Source organism: Hordeum vulgare, chromosome 5H (assembly GCF_904849725.1).
Source record: "Hordeum vulgare subsp. vulgare chromosome 5H, MorexV3_pseudomolecules_assembly, whole genome shotgun sequence".
NCBI classification, from domain to species: domain Eukaryota; kingdom Viridiplantae; phylum Streptophyta; class Magnoliopsida; order Poales; family Poaceae; genus Hordeum; species Hordeum vulgare.
The window spans coordinates 550,464,135-550,487,093 of NC_058522.1; the positions used below are offsets into that span (position 1 = coordinate 550,464,135).

At 45.1% G+C, this 22,959-nt stretch overlaps 1 long non-coding RNA gene and 1 pseudogene across 1 annotated transcript; one reads left to right on the forward strand and one right to left on the reverse strand.

The window, feature by feature from the left end:
• The first annotated feature begins 2,624 nt into the window (after window positions 1-2,624).
• Window positions 2,625-12,523, forward strand: LOC123452781 (annotated as a pseudogene).
• On the reverse strand, window positions 11,402-12,163 carry LOC123452782. The gene is made up of 2 exons (XR_006632655.1): window positions 11,556-12,163; window positions 11,402-11,452 (listed from the first exon to the last, which is right to left on the reverse strand). It is a non-coding gene; the product is annotated as an uncharacterized LOC123452782 (long non-coding RNA).
• Window positions 12,524-22,959: the final 10,436 nt, after the last annotated feature.

Genomic DNA, 22,959 nt, shown 5'->3' on the forward strand with positions numbered 1-22,959 from the left:
GAGTGTGCATTTTCCTTATATTCAAGTGAGCGCAACTACAAGTAGTGCAATTATTTTAAGAAATACCAGTTGAACAAATTTGAATTGAGTATTTATCACCTATGAGCAATATTTTCATTTCTGAATTCACTTTTAGTTAAGTGGGTAAAACTTCTCTTCTAGTTAAGTGAGTGCAACTACATTTTTGGGTCCAGTTTGTTAAATGTTTTCTTCTAGTTAAGTGAGTGCAACTTCATTTTTGAACTCACTTTGTTGAATATTTCCCTTCTAAATAAATTCAGTTATTTGAACTTATTTCTAAATGAATAAAGCGATCTTTGTTTGATTATAATTTAAAATCCTGGTACAAACTTTTTGAAATATATTTTGTAGATGCTACATTTAAAGTTTCGCAATTGTCAGTTATGAGCACTTTCTCAAAGCATTGGGGTGAAGTATTATGTATTTTAATGCCTTATTTTTTTTCCATTTCCTTATGTTCAATTATGCACTATATTTTCTTGAAGAAGAAAATCTCATCAAGAAAAAAACGAGCAAGTAAAACTTTCTTCAGTTTAGGTAGAAATTTTCTTTTCCCAAAGAAAAGAACAATCGACCGGTCGAATCAACAAAGAAACAAAGCGATCAACATACGAATGAAGGTCCCGGCCCCAATAGTCCGCTTCCTTTAGGCGAATTAGAGTTCGTCGTCACAGCAAGCGGGACTTAGCCGCGCTTGAAAGAGAGAGTGATGCGGTAGTTTGTAGTTGGTTGGTGCGGACTGTAGTTGGCTACCCAATCCAGTTGTACCATAATTTGGTTAAAGAAACCATCTCAGCATTTTTTTTATAGTCATCGTTCAGATTATTACCAAACCAATAAAGGTTTATTGAAGAAATATACGCGGATCAGATTTGACTAGACACACTTTTCAAACAAATTATATTTGTGATGATGTGACCATTTCTAAATTAATCTCACGTGAGACAAGTCTATTTATTTTGTGGTTATATGTGAAAATTGCATTCGATATAGAAGAAGACCGAGGGGAGATGCCACTATTTTAAGGCTAAGTTGTATCAATGCATGAGGATTAATTGATTTTCCACACATGTTAAATGCACCAACTAAAATTCAAAGATCAACAAAGTGAAACAGAAATCAAGTTCTTTCACCCGTTCGTGGCTCAATCATCATTCTTCACTCATCGGAATCGCAGGCACGGTTTGAAACGAAATTCGAAACCCCACGTCTACGCACAGCACCGTTTGCACCTTGACCCAACCGTGGTCACCCATCTCCAACCGCGGTTCGCAAAAGCAACCGGGTGCGCGCAGTTTGCAGGAAGGCCCTCGCGCCGTCGCGCATTTCCGCGGCCGCCCCCCGCCGCGCGCGCGTTCTGATCCGCGCACCCCGAGAGCGAGCCCAAGATATTTCTCCTCTGACTCTGAGCAACGGCGTTTTACACGCGGGTCCGTGATGAACCACGAAATTGGATAAAGCTCCCCCTCCTCCCCTCACGTACGGACCACGCCATGCGCTCACCACCTCGCTCGCTCGCTCGCTTAGGCTGGTCACAATGGAGAGTAACATAAGGTAGGAACCTACACGCTTTCCTAAACTATGTTCCTACCTCCATAATAGGGAGTAACATGTATGTAGTGTCATGCAACAATGCATTTATTAGGCTATAGACTCATTGTTTCTTGGAGTGTGTGATGTTCCGGTAACTTAGCTAGTTACCACAAGCACCTCTCTCTTCAATAAATACGTGTCACATAAGCAAAGTTGTATTGAAGTGTGTGATGTTACTGCTAAGTTCATTATGACCAGCCTTAGGGTTTCGCCACCGCTCGCTCACCGCCTATAAAAGCAGCCTCCTCCGCCCCTCCCCTCCCACCAACTCACTCATCACCGTCCTCATCCGCTCCGCTCCTTTCTTCCTCTCCAATCCACCGCCGCCGCCACCACCCTAGCGTAGGCGTAGCCCTCCCACCACCACCGCCGCTCTCTCGCCATGGCCTACCGCGGAGGCGGAGGCCGCGGCGACCAGTACGGCGGGGTGCGGGGTGGTGCGCCGGCGGGAGGAGGGCGCGGGGGCGGCCGCTTCCCGTGGCCGCCTCCGGGGGCGTCCTCGCGTCCCCCCGCGCCGGAGCCCTTCGTCCCCCAAGCGCCACGGGGCCTCACCAGGGTGTCTACCAGCACGGCGTCGTCTACCGCGGCCCCGCGCTGCCCGCCGTCCGCGCCCCCGTTACAGCCGTCCGGCGTCTCGGCACCCGCACCCGCTCCGCCGACCCCCGCCGCCGTCGCCAAGGAGCTGGAGCAGAAGCTCTTCGTCACCGAGACCGCGCTGGCGCCTCCCGCTGCCGCTGCCGCGGCAGCCATCGCGGCGGCGCAGGTGGACCAGCCCGAGGAGGAGAAGGCCACCGAGGTGGACCTCGCGCCGGTGTCCATGAAGGGGCTCGCACACCCCGCGCGCCCCGTCGCGCCGGCGCCCTACACGCCCGCGGTCCCCGTCTACCACAACCCAAACGCCGTCGTCTACCGCGGCCCCGCGCCGTCCGTCTCCTCCATGCCGGTCACCATCCGCGCGCCCTCGCCCACGCCGGCCACCGTCCGCGCGCCTTCTCCGACCGCGCCCCCGTTCCTGCCGGCCCGCGTCTCGGCACCTGCACCCGCTCCGCCGACCTCCGCCGCCGTCGCCAAGGAGCTGGAGCAGAAGCTCTTCGTCACCGAGACCGCGCTGGCGCCATCCGCCGCCGCGGCTGCGCAGGTGGACCAGCTCGAGGAGGAGAAGGCCCCCGATGTGGACCTGGCGCCGGTGTCCAAGAAGGGGCTCGCACGCCCCGCGCGCCCCGGCGCCGGCACCGTGGGTAAGAGGGTGATGATCCGCGCCAACCACTTCCTCGTCAACGTCGCCGACAACAACCTCTTCCACTACGATGTGAGCAGATCCCTCTCTCCCTCCCTACGTACCTTCTCCGTTCACGTACTCCTTCTTGTTCAGATCTGGCGCTCCTTGCGTACGTTTATCTGTTGTCCGACCGCATCCATAGATCTAGCTCACTCATAGATCTACGCTTGTATTGATCGTGTTGTTGTCCTCCGTTAGCTGCTTCGTTTATTTGCATGCGACGTGCGTCTCGGACCGCATCCATCCATCCATGGGTGTTTTGGTCGAGCGCTGCTACACACGTACGCCTTGGTCTTTCCTTCTTTTTTCTGCTGCCTTTAATCTTGCCGTTTTGGAAGATGCGTTTCTCCTGTTACCATATCATGAAGAGCGAGTTTGGAGAGAGAGGCACAAAGATTTCCTCCATGCAAAAGCCATCCAATAGGCGCTTCTATTTCTGTTTTCTTGGAAACTACTGTACCTCATATCGGAGTATCTGCGAAGTACTGAACGGCGATACACAGATTTCTGAAGTATCGGTGCTTCATAGCCTAGTAGCAGTAGTATAGTTATTCGCAAAAAAAAAAAGTAGCAGTAGTATATTTATTTTTTTGGCAAACTATATGTATGTAGCCGATCCGTTTTGGCTCATGCAAAGCCGCCCATCTTTTCTTTGATCTGGACACCGTGCCATTTTCTGGCCTTGTTTAGGTCCGGTTACTGGTTTGCCCATGGGGTTTTTGGTCTGGTCCCTGTCCTCGTCTGGCGACAAAGAGGCAAAGCAAGGTACCAACAGAGCTTGACCATGGTCCTGCATCTTCTTTGGACGTGGCTGCCATACATTTTTGGCAAAGCAGGAGGCCTTTGTCGCCCTTGCCACCTTTTGTTGCCGGTGCAGTTTTGTAATTCGTTCGGCCTCTGCTTCGCTAGCTGCATGCATGCAACGCAGAGGCCGTGCTCGGATCTCCTGTACCGTGATGCCGAATGCAGATCCGTGTGGCCCTCTAGGTCGTCGTTAACTTTCTTTTTCTATTTTTCGCCTTCTCTCGGTCCGTGTGTGTGTGGAGTGGAATAAGAAAAGGCCATGCGTCCTACGAGTAGTATCTGGAACAGTCCATAGAGTACAGTACTAAACATATCATTTTATTTACATAGGGATAGGGATAGGGTGTCGCTCCACCCACTTAACCCTTCCTCACCCAGCGCCTCCGCCCCTTCTCCGCCTCTGCAGGTTCCCGCCGTCCTGCTCAGCCGAATCCCTTTGGGATCCAGCGTTCCTCCCCTCTTGTTTTTAGAATCCAGCGTTCCTCCCCTCCTGCTCAGCCGAATCCCTTTGGGATCCAGCATTCCCGCCGTCCTGCTCAGCCGAATCCCTTTGGGATCCAGCGTTCCTCCCCTCTTGTTTTTACAAGTGATTTAACATTTTCGTTTCAAGATGAATTTCTGTTTGGGGTCTACTAAGTCCAAATGGAGGCCACCCGATGGTATGTGCTGCCGTTTCAATGCTGGATTCCCATTCATGCCATGCCTGATTTTGGTTTGGTGGTTTCTTAAGATCCGCTACTTTTCCCTGCATATTGACTGGAATCTGGTTTAGTGGTTTCTTAAGATCCAGTAGCCTGTTACTTCGACTTGCACGACTCTGTTAAATGCACTATTGTAGCATAATTACAGAGAATTAGAATATTTGATTTGTTTGTTTAGAATGATTGGACGAAGCAGGGGGCTAATGGTCTTTTTATTCTGTCTACTGAATGTAGAACAGAGTGTACCTACTATTATGTTTTTTGCATACATAGTGATGTTGGAAAGTGTTGGTTGCAACTAATGGTTATTTTTCCTCGCTTTTGCTGTAGGTTTCCATTAACCCGGAGTCAAAATCAAGAGCTGTCAACAGGGAGGTACTCAGTGAGCTAATCAAGGTGCAAGGCAAGACATCCCTTGGCGGCAAATTGCCTGCCTACGATGGAAGAAAGAGCCTTTACACCGCAGGCTCACTTCCTTTCGAGTCAGAGGAGTTCTCTGTTACACTGGTTGATCCGGAAAAGAAAGACAAAGAAAGGTCGATCAGATCTGCATTCTGCAACATATATACATACAAGTGGGGTTAACTTCCTTATGCATTGTGTTTGTAGCTGCTAACTTGCTCTCCCTCTTCATTTGCAGGGCTGAAAGGGAATACAAGATCACCATTAGAATTGCTTGGAGGACAGATCTGTACCACCTCCAGCAGTTCCTCAAAGGAAGGCAGAGGGATATACCTCAAGAAACCATACAAGTGCTTGATGTTGTCCTCAGGGAGTCACCATCCTGGAAGTACGACATCCACATTCAAGCAATCTATTGCTATCAGATTTAATTACTTGATCATACTTGTTAGTTTTCTTGAGCCCTAACACTAGTGTTGGCAATGCCTTTTCATTGCAGCTATGTCACAGTGTCCAGATCATTCTTCTCAACCACTTTTGGTCACAGAGGAGACATTGGTGAAGGATTGGAGTGCTGGAGAGGTTACTACCAGAGCTTACGCCCAACACAGATGGGCCTTTCGCTCAATATCGGTACTCCCCTCCCCTGTCTCTCACTGCTACTGTTATCTGATTGCAGTTTTTTATAGCCTTATTTATCTATCTGATGATCTGAACTTCCATGATTCAGATATCTCTGCAACATCCTTCTTCAAGCCTGTCACGGTGGTCCAATTTGTGCTAGAGTTCCTCAACTTACGTGATGCCTCGCGACCTCTCACTGACAGGGACCGTGTCAAGGTCAGCTAGTTTTAGAGAACATGTTATGCACACTGTAACCTGTTATTGGCCGTAAATACTTGACTAATCTCTTCCGTACCAACTTTATGCAGATAAAGAAAGCACTCCGTGGGGTGTGTGTTGAAACAAACCACCAAGAAGATCAAATCAGAAGATACAAGATAACGGGGATCACTCTTATTCCCATGAGCCAGCTCATGTAATGATCTGTCCTCGCATGCTATAATATTTTCCATTATGTCTTTTATCTCTATCTTCTAGAGCAACTAATCAGGGTTGCTGCCTTGCTGGAATATTAGAAAGATGTGTAGTTGTGTAGATATTCTGCTTATTGCTTCTTCATTGATGTTGGTGCGTCAGGAATTATGTTTACAACATTCGTCCAGTGGCATATGCATATGATTTTGCAATATAGCAAAGATCTGTTTGTGCCAAGTTGTTGCCTGTTCATAATTTCCCATATGAATGTTCCTTTTGAGCATCTATCCATGATTTATTATTCCCATCCTAATATCACTTTACTCCTGTTATTTTTGTGGTTGTTGTTAGATTCCCTGTTGATGAGAGAGGAACAAGAATGTCAGTTGTTCAGTACTTCAAGCAAAGATACGACTACAATCTGAAGTACACTACTTGGCCCTGCCTGCAGTCTGGAAGTGATGCTCGTCCTGTATATTTGCCTATGGAGGTACTGTATCCATCCCTACTTCCTCATATTTGAATTAGACATTGCTTGCTCTGTGTTATCTACAAGTTTATTGTAGGCGTGTAAGATTGTTGAAGGGCAAAGGTACTCTAAGAAATTGAATGACAAGCAGGTCACCAACATACTTAGAGCTACCTGTCAACGTCCCCAGCAGAGGGAGCAAAGCATTCGTGAGGTATGTACCTGTTGTCAACTGTATTCTGTAAATACCAGTCCATATCTTTAAACATCTTTCCATTCTGTTGTAACTCATGTAGTTAGGAATGTCCTTTTCAAGGCATACATGTCATGTTTGCCTGTAATGTGCATTCTTTCTCATAACATTCTTTTTCACACTGTAGATGGTTCTGCACAGCAAGTATGCTGAGGACAAGTTTGCTCAGGAGTTTGGAATCAAGGTCTGCAGTGACCTTGTCGCTGTTCCAGCCCGTGTGCTGCCTCCCCCTATGGTAAGAGTCGTGCATTTTTTCCCATTCTCTAAGCTGCTTAACTGGAAGGATTGTGTAGTAATCACATCCTTTGTATCTGTTTCAGTTGAGATATCATGATTCTTGAAAGGAGAAAACCTGTGCGCCAAGTGTTGGACAATGGAACGTGATTAACAAGGTATTTCCCTTTTCATTGTCTTCACTCCCAAGTTTACTAAGCATTACCTTTTCTTGGTACTAACTACATGGAGAACTTGTTGAGTTTCTTCTTTATTTGTTATCAATGTATTGAAAAATAACAGGTCATTTTTTTGTATGTATATCAACTCAAATTATTTTAGTGTGTTCGCACTTTGTTCATTATTTGGTTTTCACACTAGTTACTCAACTGAAAACCTGTTGAGCTTGTTTGTGACTTGTCCCATTATTTCGTATGTAGCACATATGTGACGTTGATGATAGTAAAAATGATAGATCTCATTTGTGTATTGTTTTCCCTGCAGAAAATGATTAATGGAGGAATCATAGACAACTGGGCTTGTGTGATTTTTTCACGCATGCGTCCTGAGGAGGTACACAGGTTCTGTTGTGATCTGATTCAGATGTGGAATATGGCTGGAATGGTAAAAGCTTGTATTGCTTTCCTGTTTCTTAGGCATTTACGATTTATGTTTCTATGTTACAGCTGAGTGAGTTGTGTTGTCCAACCCTGCAGTCTGTCAATCCAAGGCCACCTGTAGACAACCGATCAGCTAGCCCCAACCACATTGAGAATGCTTTGAGGGATGTGTGCAGGAGTACTACGGAAATGCTCAACAAACAAGGAGACAGGAAACAGTTGCAACTGTTAATCGTAATCCTACCTGAAGGCAGTGGTTCTTATGGTATGCATACGCCTCCTCTGGTCAATCCCCTTCCACATTCTCTTGGATTTCTGTAGATTTATGTGTGTGCCCTGTTTAATTTTGCAGGGAAAATCAAGATGGTTTGCGAGACTGATCTTGGGATCGTGTCTCAGTGTTGCCTGCCAAGGCATGCCATCAGACTGAACACGCAATATCTGCAGAATGTCGCACTCAAAATCAATGTGAAGGTAACATAACCACCTGGTCCATGTTTTACAATATTCAGTTTCCATGGAATGTGTTTATTCTTTGTCAACTTCAGTTTCTGTTAAATGTGATAATTCTGTGTCTTAACTAGGTCGGAGGACGCAACACAGTTCTGGAGAGAGCTTTTGTGCGAAATGGCATACCGTTTGTGTCTGAAGTCCCAACAATCATCTTTGGTGCTGATGTCACACCCCCCCCACCTGGAGAGGACTCTGCATCATCTATTGCTGCGGTTAGTTTTTCCCACAGTTGACAGTTTGTCATCAATTCGGTATCTGTTTCTATCTGATTTGATCTTTCAAATAGAACGGTCATCATGCATGCACATACCTGTTGAGTACAGATATACTTAGCCATTTCTTTTATTGGATTGATGTAGGTGGTGGCATCAATGGACTGGCCAGAGATCACCAAGTACAGAGGTCTTGTCTCTGCTCAACCACACAGGCAGGAGATAATCGAAGACCTCTTCAGTGTCACCAAAGATCCACTGAGGGGTAATGTCAATGGTGGCATGATCAGGTGAGTTTTGCGATTAGGCAGAGGCGATCACTATCAATTGCCATATGGATCAACTGCTAACCTGACATCGTTTTCTCTACAGGGAGTTACTGATTGCGTTCCGCAGGAAGACAGGCTGGAGGCCTGAGAGGATATTGTTTTGCAGGTATATATATGTGCCCAAATTCAGGACACTCTTTTCATCTTGTCCAGTCAATTGAGCTGACTAACTGACTGATCATTCTCATGTACAGGGATGGTGTGAGTGAAGGCCAATTCAGCCATGTCCTGCTTCATGAAATGGACGCAATCAGGAAGGTGAGTGACATGCAACTTTCATTTTTGGTCTATCTCCTCTGATGTTACATCCTCCCTTATCCTCATTCTGATGGTTTTCTTCTTTGCTGTTGCAAGGCCTGCGCCTCTTTGGAGGAGGGGTATATGCCCCCAGTCACCTTCGTGGTTGTCCAGAAAAGGCATCACACGAGGCTGTTCCCTGAGGTTCATGGGAGGTGTGATATGACTGACAAGAGTGGGAACATACTTCCAGGTTAGCAAATACACCGGTATTTCAATGTCACTGATAAACAACTAAGTATATGCTACACTTGTTGAAGCATTGCGGACTGTGATTGGGTGCACATTTGTGTTTCTGTTGCCTTGCAGGAACTGTGGTTGACCTCATGATTTGCCACCCAACAGAGTTTGATTTATACTTGTGTAGCCATGCTGGCATTCAGGTACGAACTTTGCCCACATGTTCATTTTTTCCTATGCACTTTATCTTCAGTGCTTGTATACTGAGTGTGTTTCTGAAATGCTCCTCAGGGAACTAGCAGGCCAACTCATTACCATGTTCTTTTTGATGAGAATCACTTCACAGCTGATGCACTTCAGTCCCAGATCAACAATCTCTTTCGGACCGACTTTATGCAGATAAAGAAAGCATTCCGTGGGGTGCGTGTTGAAACAAACCACCAAGAAGATCAAATCAGAAGATGCAAGATAACGGGGATCACTCCTATTCCCATGAGCCAGCTCATGTAATGATCTGTCCTCAAATGCTATAATATTTTCCATTATGTCTTTTATCTCTATCTTCTGGAGCAACTAATTAGGGTTGCTGGAATATTAGAAAGATGTGTAGTTGCATAGATTTTCAGCTTATTGCTTCTTCATTGATGTTGGTGCGTCAGGAATTATTTAGGGGAATAATTTTGTTTACAACATTCATCCAGCGGCATATGCATATGATTTCTGCAACATAGCAAAGATCTGTTTGGGCCAAGTCGTTGCCTGTTCATAATTTCCCATATGAATGTTTATACCACAGTTTGCTTTTGAACATCTATCCATGATTGTTATTTCCTTTCTAATATCACTTTACTCTTGTTATTTTTGTTGTTGTTGTTAGATTTCCTGTTGATGAGAGGAGAACAAGAATATCAGTTGTTCAGTACTTCAAGCAAAGATATGACTACGATCTGGAGTACACCACTTGGCCGTGCCTGCAGTCTGGAAGTGATGCACGGCCTGTGTATCTGCCTATGGAGGTACTGTATCCATTCTTGCTTCCTCATATTTGAATCAGACATCGTTTGTTCATCGTTCTCTACAAACTGATTGTAGGCATGCAAGCCTGTTGAAGGGCAAAGGTACTCTAAAAAACTGAATCACAGGCAGGTCACCAACATACATAGAGCTACCTCTCAACCTCCGCAGCAGAGGGAGCAAAACATTCCTGAGGTACCTGTTGCAACTGGCTCCTAAAAATAGATTTTTTTTTTCCTTATGCCTATTTTTTTTACTTGTTATAACGGTGTGCTTGCAAGAAAAATAGATGTGACTAGCTTGTTGTTTCTTTTTTAAGTGATATGTGTTACATTGGATGCATTTTAATGCTGACCATATCTTTTGCATGTTCATATTATTGCAGGAACTGTTACAATTATTAGTTGAATCTCCGGGGCGAGGATCTTTTGCAGTCCTCATTGATTGTAAACTCAAGTGCTACATGTTGAGTAAAAGAATAGAGGATATACTCGGAAGATCAATTGATCTATTTACACTGCGTGCAGGAGGACAATATCTTCAAGATAATGTTACTCTCAAAGACTACAAACTGTCTTATAATGCAACTGTCCAGTTAATGTTACGACTCCTCGGAGGGGCTGATAGGTACTGTAGTTGTTGTAATTCCTTGGTGTGCAATTGATCAACTTATCTTTTTGTCTGTCTGTTCTTTTTATTTCCTTACATCTGAACATTGATATTATTGCAGTCCGCCTTCAAGAAAAAGGTCTCGTCAAGAATTGAGTCTTAGATTTGACGACCCCCCAGCTCTTCTGAAATAAATTTACGATATCTGCGCTTCTGGTATGATTCTCTTGAGTGTCTACGTCAAAGATCGCGCGCGTTTTTTTAAGAGGGACATAATTCCGGATATCGCCGCTGAAAGTGCAGTACAATACGTTGACGACTTCAGTGATGAAGGGCGTGCTTTGGGCGATAGTTTTCTTGATAAATTCATTAATGCTGAAAAAAATGGACAGACATGGGCAGGAAAATTGAGAGCACGTGATTTTGCAGTGTTTGATGAAAGATTAGTGTCGCTCAAACCACTAAAATCAAATGCAAGCCAAGAAGAATTGCGAATGGATAAAGCAGCGTTAGTACATTATCTTTGACAAATTTTCTGCAGCTCTAATAGATCATTACCGTACATTGTGGAATTCCTTAAATTTCTGAAAAAGGATGAAAATCGTATGTGTCCAAAGTTGCTGCTGTATAAGAGACGGTCGTTGATATTCATGACACCTTTGGAAAGAGGTGAACCTGCATACTTATTTGTTGTGTCCTATTATCAGTAATTTAAATTATTTCAATTTCGAATTCTAACTAGATCTTTGCATAGTTTTCTGCTGTAGTTGCCTGAAGGTTCTTTACTCACTTTCTTTGTACCCTATGTTGCTTATCCTGATAGTGTTTGCAGCTATTTCAGAAGAGCTGGGGGGTCGTCAAATCTAAGACTCAATTCTTGACGAGACCTTTTTCTTGAAGGCGGACTGCAATAATATCAATGTTCAGATGTAAGGAAATAAAAAGAACAGACAGACAAAAAGATAAGTTGATCAATTGCACACCAAGGAATTACAACAACTACAGTACCTATCAGCCCCTCCGAGGAGTCGTAACATTAACTGGACAGTTGCATTATAAGACAGTTTGTAGTCTTTGAGAGTAACATTATCTTGAAGATATTGTCCTCCTGCACGCAGTGTAAATAGATCAATTGATCTTCCGAGTATATCCTCTATTCTTTTCCTCAACATGTAGCACTTGAGTTTACAATCAATGAGGACTGCAAAAGATCCTCGCCCTGGAGATTCAACTAATAATTGTAACAGTTCTTGCAATAATATGAACATGCAAAAGATATGGTCAGTATTAAAATGCATCCAATGTAACACATATCACTTAAAAAAGAAACAACAAGCTAGTCACATCTATTTTTCTAGCAAGCACACCGTTATAACAAGTAAAAAAAATAGGCATAAGGAAAAAAAAATCTATTTACAGGAGCCAGTTGAAACAGGTACATGTTCCTTGGTGATTGGTGATGCATTTTAAAAATATCATGCGATGTTCCTTGGTGATTGATGGAATGCTGGTGTTTGGCAGGCAGAAGCAGCGCTGTATCCGAGTCTCCGTGATGGTGTCTCCTTCGAAGAAGGGTGCTATGTTCTTTTGTAGCTGTGCCTTTGGACTCCAGGCCCTTCTCCAACCAAAAAGGGTTGCTCAAGGAGTTCCTCCTGCTTCATGCAAGTTTTCCTTCTTTTTTGGCCTGTAATGATATCTAGCAGAACCAAAAAAAGGCTTGGAGTCTGCCTTATTTTGCTGGTTTGTTCCCCCCTGCCGAAGACCTGGTCTTGTCGGATGTAGAGAACTTGCTCCTTATTAGTTCTGGTCTGGGTTTGGTTTTTTGCCAGCACTTCCCCCCTGGCAGATCATGCATTGTTTAACATTTTCTTGTTTAATCGACCGTAGGACTTGTGGTTTCTCTTAATAGAAGTCGCAAAGAGGAGCTCTGTTATATTTAGCTATGGAATGGTCAATGCATGTCCTTTTCTTGCCTATGTTCATTCTGTGTTAGACCTTGATACTACCAATGTTTTTTGTACATTGGTTTTGGGTATGCTCTCCACGTCCGTTCTCACTTTCTCAGTAGGTTGGAGAAGGGCCTGGGCACTTCAGTGCGAACAAACACTTCTCAACAGTGTCTGCTGATGAGTGATGTTCTCCAGAATACTTGAACATATCAGCAAATGTTAATAATGAGTCTGGATAGTAGGAGTATTTTTCTAATATAGCAGCAATAGCATTGATGTTATTGGCTTATTTGGTGGCTTCAAACAATTCCTGCACATTTCTGACAGAAGGATCATATGTAAATAATTCAAACTGCCCATTGTCTCAACAAAATCCATTGACATTGACTTATCCCATGATAGCCAGTACACTGTTCAATGTTGCACCTTTTTCTTGTTTGCGGCCTTGACCACCAAGCAATAAGCAGCTGGTTAGTAGGTTGGAGATGTTGTATTAGCCTGACTGTAGTTCCTATGCTGTCTTGATGATTCATCTCATAATTAAGCCATCCTCTAAACATCCCCACATGCTTATACATCGTGATACGAGGTGTCTACTCACGAATTGACCTTGTATCAGATGGGAACCACCACAGAGACAATGAGCATCGGATCGCAAGGGAGCATATCTCAATTTTGCAGGTCCGGAGAAATACAAGGAACTGAAAGTGAATAATGTTCAGAGGCCCCCCAGTAAACAATTCATTTCCTCTTGTATCCACCGATTTGACTCCAACAATAGAATGTATTTCTCTTTGCTGAACTTTTATACCAACATGAGGTAGAATGGTTGTAACCTGTGATAACCATCTGGTATTTGACTCCAACAAGTGCAAACACGGACAATCTTGTGCAAAATCAAGCATCAACTCGCTCATGTACAGAACCACATGAAGGGCACTCAGGAACTGATAATCAGCAATTGATGGAAGCAGCTTCAATCCAAAGAGAATAAATTCTGTCCAGTGAACAAACACACTCAGGAAGGGCAGGTGCATGCTGTAAGATTGGGGAAACCACACGTTATGGTGCCTTGTATTGACCATTATATAGAGGTTATAAGACAGAGTTCATACTATACAACATACGGACACCTATACAAGGACTACACATATACAACCGTATATCTATATAAATACTATACGGTTATATATTCTAACACCCTCCCTTAGTCGTAAACAGGAGTCGACGAATGTTAAGACTGTCCCAAAAATCCAAGAAGAGAGGGGATGACAATCCTTCGGTGAAAATGTCCGCAAACTGAGAAGAACTCGGAACGTGTAGAACCCGGACCTCGCGGTGATGGTGAGCAGGATTATGTGTCATGTAAATGAAGCTCACATTGTCACATAAAACCAAAGTGGCACCAGTCACAGGATTATGTTTCAGACACCACATTTGCAACCACCGTGTATTCGGCCTCGGCGCTGGAGCGAGAGACCGTGTGCTGCCGCTTAGCAAACCATGACACTAGGTTAGCACCGAGGAAGGCACAATAGCTAGAGGTAGACCGGCAAGTGTCTCGGCAACCTGCCCAATCAGCGTCAGAATAGGCCGTCAACTTGTTAGAGCTGTGTTGGAACAAGGTGAGGCCATAGCTGGTGGTGCCGCGGATGTAGCGAAGAACACGCTTCGCAAGGAGCAAATGATTAGCCCGAGGATCATGCATATGAAGACAAATCTGCTGCACAACATAGGAGATGTCTCGCCGAGTGAACGTAAGGTACTGAAGAACTCCTGCAATACTACGATACTCGGTGGGATCTTTAACATGATCACTGGACATGGCTGCAAGTTTGGAGGCAGTATCAACTGGAGTAGAGATGGATTTGCACTGCAACATACCAGCTCTGTCAAGAAGGTCCAGTGCATACTTCTCCTGTGAGAAGAACAAACTGTCCTTGTTGCGCGTGACAGAGATCCCCAGAAAGTAATGAAGATCGCCCATATCTGTCATGCAGAACTCGGTACGAAGAGAGGCAATCAAACTGTGCAACAATGGCGAGGAAGACACAGTCAGGATGATGTCATCCACATAGAGCAGGAGATAGGCCATGTCAGCGCCACACCGATAGACGAACAATGAGCTGTCGGACTTGGAGCCAATAAAACCAACTGATGCAATGAACAAGAAAAACCGCTGAAACCATGCTCGAGGCGCGTGCTTCAAACCACAGAGTGATTTGTTGAGACGACAAACCTTCTCAGGGAAGTTAGGGTCAGTAAACCCAGAAGGCTGGCGAGCATAAACAGTCTCTGTGAGAGTGTCGTTGAGGAATGCATTCTCGATGTCAAGCTGATGAATCGACCAGTCACTAGAGAGCGCAAGAGAGAGCACTGTGCGAATAGTGGGTGGCTTGACGACAGGGCTGAAGGTTTCATCAAAATCAATACCTTCGCGCTGAGTAAATCCATGGAGTACCCAACGAGCTTTGTATCGTTCCAAAGAACCATCAAATTTCATCTTGGGACAGAAGATCCACTTGCTAGTAACAATGTTAGCATTGCGAGGTGGATCAACGAGGTCTCAAGTGTTGTTGGAGAGAAGAGCACCATACTCGTCAACCATGGCGGAATGCCAGTTCGGATCCTTGAGAACACCGCGATAGGTCTTCGATATTGGCGATAAACCTTCAACATGAAGATAAAAAATTGTCTCGGGCTTCACAATTTACTGTTTAGCACGAGTAGTCATGGCGTGAGATGGTGGCGGCGGCGGGTTCCGCAGATGGGTCGGCAGCAGGACCACGACAACAGCCGCTGGTGGCGGCGTGGCCGTAGACGTTGCCACGACAACAGGAGAAAGGCCCCCGTCAGGGCCCTTAGCGTCCGCTGGCGGCGGTGTGGCCGGAGACACAGTCGCAACAGCATGAGTAGGGGCCCCGTCAGAGGGCGCAGCAGGGGCTGCTTTGCTAGGCGACAGTGGCGTCACGGCAGGTGGCGACAACGATCATGGCGAGGCCGGTGGCGGCGTCGATGGTGCCACGGTGGAGCCCGCGGCCGATGGTACCGTGCATGGCACGGTGAACGAAGTCGACGAGATCGGTATCCTGCAAGAAATCATAAGTGTGCAGGGAAGGAGTAGGAGATGACGGAGACAAAGTGGAGGCAAAGGGAAAGCTGGACTCATCGAACAAGACATGGCGGGGGATGATGATCTTTTGGGTGGAGCGATCAAGGCATTGATAGCCATGATGATGATATGGATACCCAAGGAACACACAGGGCACAGAGTAAGGCGCAAGCTTGTGCAGCGCGGCGACGGTGGTGTTGGGGTATCATAGACATCCGAAAATCCTAATACCAGCATACACATGATCTACGCCAAGTAGGGCACAAAAGGGAACCCGATCTGAGATTGCCTTGGAAGGTAGCCGATTATGTAGCATAACTACTGTTTGAAGAGCCTCAACCCAGAAACGAGGCGGCATGCTTGCCTGGATGAGAAGTGTGCGGGTAATCTCATTGAGAGTACGAATAATGCGTTCAGCTTTACCATTCTGTTGCGAAGTATATGGACATGAAAAGCGGAGTGCAATTCCATGGTGCTGGGCAAATGAATGGAGGAGGGAATTATCGAACTCGCGACTATTATCACACCGAATAGCCTGCAAGCGTGCACTAAACTGGGTGAGTGCTAAAGCATGAAGGGACGACAAGTGTGAGAAAGCTTCTGACTTAGGCCGTAGAGAATAGACCCATGCATACTGAGTAAAATCATTGAGACAAACGAGATAATACTGTTGGGAAACGTTGCATGGGAAACAAAAATTTCCCTACATCTACGAGAGGGAGATCGGATCTACATACCCTTGTAGATCGCTAAGCGGGAAGCATTAAGTAACGCGATTGATGTAGTGGAACGTTTCCGCGATTCAAATCGCCACCGTCCCACGATTCGTTCCGATATAGCACCGAACGGACGACACCTCCGCGTTCAGCACACGTACAGCTCGATGACGATCTCCGCCTTCTTGATCCAGCAAGAGAGACGAAGAGGTAGCTGAATTCTATGACCGCACGACGACGTGGCGGTGATGATGGTGGAGCTACTCTAGCAGGGCTTCGCCGTGCCGAATCGATCTAGCTACGAGATGTCACGAAGTAGTGGAGGGAGAGAGGTTTGCACAAAGGCTTGAGTTGCAAAAACGCTAAAACCCTCCACTATATATAGGAGGAACCAAGGGGAGGTTTGCCTTGCCTCCTACTTTAAGTAGGAGGGTTCGGGCAAAGCAAGGAGGAAGGTCTCCTCCTCCAATTTGGTTTGGTGGACGAGTCCTTTCCTTCTTGTCCACCTCCTCTCTTTTTTTCTTTCCTTTCCTTTATTTTTGCTTCAGCCGAAATAGCCCTATTGGGCCGGCTTGACCAGCCCACTAAGGGCTCGTGCGCCAGCCATGGGCCTATTAGATCCTCTCCCGGGTGGGTGGCCCCTCCCGGTAAAACCCCGGAACCCATTCGTCACTTCCGATACTTTACTGGTAATGCCCGAAATCTTTCTGGAAGCCAAATGCAACAATCCTATATATCAATCTTCGTTTCCGGACCATTCCGGAGATACTTGTTGAACCTCTATGTCAAGGATTCACACAATCACGTATATCATTCCCTTTGTCATTCGGTATGTTACTTGCCCAAGATTCGATCGTCGGTATCTCCATACCTATTTCAATCTCGTTACCGGCAAGTCTCTTTACTTGTTCTATAATACAAGATACCGTGACTAACTCTTTAGTCACATTGCTTGCAAGGCTTGTTTGTGATGTTGTATTACCGAGTGGGCCCCGAGATACCTCTCCGTCACACAGAGTGACAAATCCAGTCTTGATCCATGTTAACTCAACGGACACCTTCGGAGATGCCTGTAGAGTACCTTTATAGTCACCCAGTAACGTTGTGACGTTTGATACACACAAGGCATTCCTCCGGTGTCAGTGAGTTACATGATCTCATGGTCATAGGAATGAATACTTGACATGCAGGAAACAACAGCAACAAAATGACACGATCATATGCTACGTTCATAGTTGGGGTCTTGTCCATCACATCATTCTCCTAATGATGTGATCCCGTCATCAAGTGACACCACTTGTCTATGGCTAGGAAACCTTAACCATCCTTGACCAACAGGCTAGTCAACCAGAGGCTCACTAGGGACATTGTTTTGTCTATATATCCACACATGCATTTATGTTTCCATTCAATACAATTATAGCATGGATAATAAACGATTATCTTGGAACAGGAAATATAATAATAACTATTTTATTATTGCCTCTAGGGCATATTTCCAACAGTCTCCCACTTGCATTAGAGTCAACAATCTAGCTTCACATCTCTATGTGATTTACAATGTAATGAATCTAACACTCATACAGTTCTGGTGTTGATCAGGCTTTGCTCGTGGAAGAGGCTTAGTCAGCGGATCTGCAACATTCAGATCCATGTGCACTTTGCAAATATTTATGTCCTCCTCCTTGATGTAATCACGGATGGTGTTGAAGCATCGCTTTATGTGTCTGGTCCTTTTGTGAAACCTTGCTTCCTTGGCTAGAGCAATGGCACCAGTGTTGTCACAGAACAAATTGATTGAATCCAGTGCACTTGGCACTACTCCAAGATCTGACGTGAACTGCTTCATCCAGACACCCTCCTTAGCCGCTTCTGAGGTAGCTATGTACTCCGCTTCGCATGTAGAATCAGCTACGACGCTTTGCTTGGAACTGCACCAGCTTACCGCACCCCCGTTAAGAATAAATACGTATCCGGTTTGAGACTTAGAGTCATCTGGATCAATGTCGAAGCTTGCATCGACGTAACCCTTTACGACGAGCTCTTCGTCACCTCCATAAACAAGAAAAAATTCCTTAGTCGTTTTCAGGTACTTCAGAATATTCTTGACCGCTGCCCAGTGTTCCACTCCTGGATCACTTTGAAACCTGCCTACCATACTTATGGCCAGGTTGACATCCGGTCTTGTGCACATCATTGCATACATGATAGACCCTATGGCTGAAGCATAGGGGACGCCACTCATCTTTTCTCTATCTTCTGCAGTTACTGGACATTGAGTCTTACTCAATTTTATACCTTATAACACAGGCAAGAACCCCTTCTTGGATTGTTCCATTTTGAACTTCTTCAAAACTTTATCAAGGTATGTGCTTTGTGAAAAAGCTATCACGCGCCTTGACCTGTCTCTATAGATTTTTATGCCCAATATGTAAGCAGCTTCTCCTAGGTCTTTCATTGATTTTTTTTATTCAAGTAACCCTTTACGCTTTCCAAAAACTCTACATTGTTTCCAATCAGCAATATGTCATCCACCTATAATATTAGAAACGCTATAGAGCTCCCACTCACTTTCATGTAAATGCAAGCTTCTCCAGAAACTTGTATAAACCCAAATGCCTTGATCACCTCATCAAAGCGCTGATTCCAACTCCAAGATGCTTGCACTAGTCCATAAATGGATCGCTGGAGCTTGCACACTTTGTCAGCATTCTCTGGATCGACGAAACCTTCGGGTTGCATCATATACAACTCTTCCTTAATAAACCCGTTAAGGAACGCCGTTTTGACATCCATCTGCCAGATTTCATAATCGAAAAATGCAGCTATTGCTAACATGATTCAGACGGACTTAAGCATCGCTACGGGTGAGAATGTCTCATCGTAGTCAACTCCTTGAATTTTTGAAAAACCCTTTGCCACAAGTTGAGATTTATAAACGGTCACATTACCGTCCGCGTCCATCTTCTTCTCGAAGATCCATTTGTTCTGAATAGCCTTGCGACCTTGAGGTAATACTTCCAAAGTCCATACTTTGTTCTCATACATAGATCCTATCTCGGATTTCATGGCTTCTAACCATCTATTGGAATCTGGGCCCACCATTGCTTCTCCATAACTCGCGGGCTCATTGTTGTCCAACAACATGATTGAAAAGACAGGATTCCCGTACCACTCAGGAGCAGTACGTGCTCTTGTCGACCTGCGAGGTCCGATAGTGACTTGATCTGAAGCTTCATGATCATCATCATTAGCTTCCCCTTCAACTGGTGTTGCCTCTACATAAATTTCTTTCTGCTCTGCGCCACCATCTTGTTGAAGCAGAGGTTCTGCGACCGCATCAAGTTCTATCTTCCTCCCACTCAATTCTTTCGAGAGAAACTCTTTCTCAAGAAAAGCACCGTTCTTAGTGACAAACACTTTGCCCTCGGATCTGAGATAGAAGGTATACCCAACTGTCTCTTTTGGGTAACCTATGAAGACGAACTTTTCCTCTTTGGGTTCCAGCTTTTCAGGCTGAAGCTTTTTGACATAAGCATCACATCCCCAAACTTTAAGAAACGACAACTTTGGCTTCTTGCCATGCCATAGCTCATATGGTGTCGTCTCAACGGATTTTGATGGTGTCCTATTTAAAGTGAATGCAGCTGTCTCCAATGCATAGCCCCAAAATGATAATGGCAAATCGATAAGAGACATCATAGATCGCACCGTATCTAATAAAGTACGATTACGGCGTTCAGACACACCATTACACTGTGGTATTCCAGGCGGTGTCAACTGTGAAACAATTCCACATTGTCTTAAGTGAGCACCAAACTCGTAACTCAGATATTCACCTCCTCAATCAGATCGTAGGAACTTGATCTTCTTGCTATGATGATTTTCAACATCACTCTGAAATTATTTGAACTTTTCAAACGTTTCAGACTTGTGCTTCATCAAGTATATATAGCCATACCTACTCAAATCGTCAGTGAAGGTGTGAAAATAACGATATCCGCCGCGCGCCTCTATGCTCATTGGTCGACACACATCGGTATATATGATCTCCAACAAGTCATTTGCACGCTCCATTGTTCTAGAAAACGGATTCTTAGTCATCTTGCCCATGATGCATGGTTCGCATGTGTCAAGTGATTCAAAATCAAGTGATCTAAAAGTCCATCAGCATGGAGTTTCTTCATGTGTTTAACACCAATATGACCTAAGCGGCAGTGCCACAAGAAAGTGGCGCTATCATTGTTAACTCTACATCTTTTGGTCTCAATGTTATGGATATGAGTGTCATCACAATCGAGATTCAATATGAACAAACCCCTCGCATTGGGTGCATGACCATAAAAGGCATTACTCATATAAATAGAACAACCATTATTCTCCGACTTAAATGAGTAACCGTCTCACAATAAACAAGATCCAGATATAATGTTCATGCTCAACGCAGGCACTAAATAACAATTATTTAAGTTCATAACTAATCTTGATGGTAACTGAAGTGAAACCGTGCCGATGGCGATCGCATCAACCTTGGAACCATTTCCCACGCGCATCATCACTTCATCCTTCGCCAACCTTCGTTTATCCTGCAGTTCCTGTTTCGAGTTGCAAATGTGAGCAACAGAACCAGTATCAAATACCCACGCACTAGTATGAGAGCTGGTGAGGTACACATCAATAACATGTATATCATATATACCTTGTTTGGCATTGGCTGCCTTCTTATCGGCCAGTTACTTGGGGCAGTTGCGCTTTGTAACGCCCCGGACGCACCCGCCGGCGGTGGTGAGGTACACATCAAGAACATGTAGTATATCATATATACCTTGTTTGGCGTTGGCCGCCTTCTTATCGGCTAGTTACTTGGGGCAGTTGCGGTTTGTAACGCCCCGGACACAGCCGCTGGCGGTCGTTACTCCTGGCGGGATCTAGGCTGGCCCCACATATCAATGCTAGTCTTTTCTGCGCACTTTATCCTCACTCATGCGCACCTGGGACCAACTTCCCGGTCGGTCACCCATCCTAGAACTACTCCAAGCCAAGCACGCTTAACCTGGGAGTTATGTTCGAATGGGTTCCCGAAAAAGAAGGAATTCCTTATTGATATGAGTAGTCTATCATCCATAATAAGCCAGGCTATCACATACACCACCACTCAGAGGAATCAACATCCTCGTCGGGCCACAGGAGCGTTCCCTCTTGGCACAAACGTCTGTGCATCCAGTCCAGTACATGTACCATGTCGTGTGCCACGACGGGTCACAGACGTCATGAACAACACGATCGCACACCTGTCCGCAAACATCCGTGTAACCGCGAGGGTCGGCTCTGATACCAAACTTCTAACGCCCCGGACACACCCGCCGGCGGTCGTTACCATATCAATACTAGTCTTTTATGCGCACTTTGTCCTCACTCGTGCGCACCCGGGACCAACTTCCTGGTCGGTCACCCATCCTAGAACTACTCCAAGCCAAGCACGCTTAACCTGAGAGTTCTGTTCGAATGGGCTCCCGGAAAAGAAGGAATTCCTTATTGATATGAGTAATCTATCGTCCCTAATAAGCCAGGCTATCACATACGCTTCCAGTGACCAGTCCCCTTGCAATAATATCACTCAATTTTCGTCTTAGGCCCGGCCTTCAGTTTCTTCGTCGGAGGGGCAACGACTTTTCCACTCTTCTTGGAGTTACCCTTCTTGCCTTTGCCGTTTTTCTTGAAACTAGTGGTCTTATTATGTTGCAAATATGCCCTAGAGGCAATGATAAATAGTTATTATTATATTTCCTGTTTAAAGATAATCGTTTATTATCCATGCTATAATTGTATTGAATGAAAACATAGATACATGTGTGGATACATAGACAAAACAATGTCCCTAGCAAGCCTCTAGTTGGCTAGCCAGTTGATCAATGATAGTCAAGGTTTTCTGACTATATGCAAGTGTTGTCACTTGATAACTAGATCACATCATTAGGAGAATCATGTGATGGACTAGACCCAAACTATGAACGTAGCATATTGATCGTGTCGTTTTATTGCTATTGTTTTCTGCGTGTCAATTATTTGTTCCTATGACCATGAGATCATATAACTCAATGGCACCGGAGGAATACCTTGTGTGCATCAAACATAGCAACGTAACTGGATGACTATAAAGGTGCTCTACAGGTATCTCCGAAGGTGTCCGTTGAGTTAGTATGGATCAAGACTGGGATTTGTCACTCCGTGTGACGGAGAGGTATCTTGGAGCCCACTCGGTAATACAACATCACACACAAGCCTTGCAAGCAATGTGACTAAGTGTAAGTCACGGGATCTTGTATTACGGAACGAGTAAAGAGACTTGCCGGTAATGAGAATGAAATAGGTATGCGGATACCGACGATCGAATCTCGGGCAAGTAACATACCGAAGGACAATGGGAATGACATATGTGATTATATGAATCCTTGACACTGAGGTTCAACCGATAAGATCTTCAGAGAATATGTAGGATCCAATATGGGCATACAGGTCCCGCTATTGGATATTGAACGAGGAGTGGGTCACGTCTACATAGTTCTCGAACCCGCAGGGTTTGCACACTTAAGGTTCGATGATGTTTTAGTATAGTTGAGTTATATGTGTGGTTA